Here is a 1,733-nt window from a genome sequence, read left to right as displayed (position 1 = left end):
CCACGCACCTCTTCCCCCAGCGCACTGGCCCGCTCGGTGGCCCACCCTGCTCTCTTCCCTTCCTCCTTCCCGCCTCTCAGCACGCTCGCGCGGCCCAGCTTGGCACCCCGGCCCGCTCGGCATTTCTCGCACGCACAGCTGTCCACTTTCTCCCTCTCTCACTGCACCTCTGGCCCTACTCATCAGCGCGCACCCGCTCAGCGCCTAGCCTGCTCGGTCAGACGCCGCACGCGCAAGCACTCACTGCGCTGTTGGCCCACGCGTCAACCGCCCGCTCGCCGCTCCTTCCCCCTCACTGTCTCGCGGACCCCGCGTGTCAGCGCCTCTTCTCCCTTTCCTTTCTTCTCCGGCTGCTCTTTCCTTTCTTGTTTCCGTCGTTGGCGCTGTCGGCATGGAAAGCCACCACCGCCGTCTCTCCCACAAGGCAAGCGCCCATCTCGCCCACGCGCCCCGCTCCCCCTTCCTTGTATGCCGCAGCCGCCTGCCTATAAAGCTCCAGCCGAGCCCCCATCTTCTCCCCTCCCCTCTGCCCCTCTCCATTTGCACTCAAGCAACTCACTGCCGCCGTTGAATCCAATCCTCTCGAGCGCTATCCTCGACGCCGACGTGACCTCGAGCTCTGCCACGACCCAACGCGCCCGTAGGTATCGTCGATTTCACATTTTGACCTTCAATTCCTTGGAGTCCACCTCAACCGTGCGTCACTTCTCTCTCTAGATCACGGCCGCCGTCGATGACCCGCTTCGGAGCCCTCCCGGACGCCGCAACCACCTCCAGAAGCATCACGGTGAGCTTCTCCACCTCCCGGTGCCCCCATTTCTATAGTTGGCGCCCTAGAACGCCGTATCCGCAAGCTTGGCTCACCGTCAGCCATGGCGCCCTTGCCGGAGACGAGGAGCAGCGCTAGAAATCACCCGCACTCACCTGCGCCGTCGGTTTCGCGATGAACGGCCACGATAAGATACCCCTTCGGGTTAAGTGACCGGTCCACCGCGGACCGTGGAACCGGTCCACACCGCCATGTCAACATGCGTCTACCGCCCACGTGGTGCACCGCACCCATCAGAAGCCGCCACGTGGCTGCACGGTCAGCCGACGCGGTCAGCCAGCAGTCAAACCGCGCCCGTTTTGCAGATTAACCCTCCGATTTTCAAGAAATGAACCCGCAATCCAAGCAGTTCAAAATAATTTCTTTTAGGCCCTGTTTTTATTCGTTTAAGTCCATGTAGTTTCCAGAATTAGTGTGCCCAGTCCAAAATACATTTAAATTCAAAATTTTAATTGTTTTAATTCAAAAATGAGTTCAAATGTTTACAGAAATGCCACTAAACCTTATTTCATGCGTAACTTTTGCGTTTTGAGTCCGATTTGATCCATTCAAATTGCGTTAGGATCGTATTTACGTTATCTACGTGTTTATACAACTGCTAGGCATGTTTCAACACTTGAAATTCATGGGTAGATTTAATCTATTAATTAACTAAAGCAAAACTTGTTTAAATCGTAACTTATTCATATTAACTCCGAAAAAGTCCGTTCAAGTTGCGATTGTTTCATAACGACGAGATCTACGCATTAGTAACGATGGTTACTACATTACTATTTTGTAAGAATCATAGTTTAAATCATATCTTGATTAATAATTATGCAACTAGGTTTTATACATAAAGTATGATTTGTTTTACTTTTGTTTTATAATTCAAATCTAAAGTTGACTTAATATAATCTATATT

This window comes from Miscanthus floridulus, unplaced genomic scaffold (assembly GCF_019320115.1).
Source record: "Miscanthus floridulus cultivar M001 unplaced genomic scaffold, ASM1932011v1 fs_864_1_2, whole genome shotgun sequence".
NCBI lineage: Eukaryota > Viridiplantae > Streptophyta > Magnoliopsida > Poales > Poaceae > Miscanthus > Miscanthus floridulus.
The sequence above is the reverse complement of the archived record's forward strand: the minus strand, read 5'-3'. Positions refer to the sequence as shown.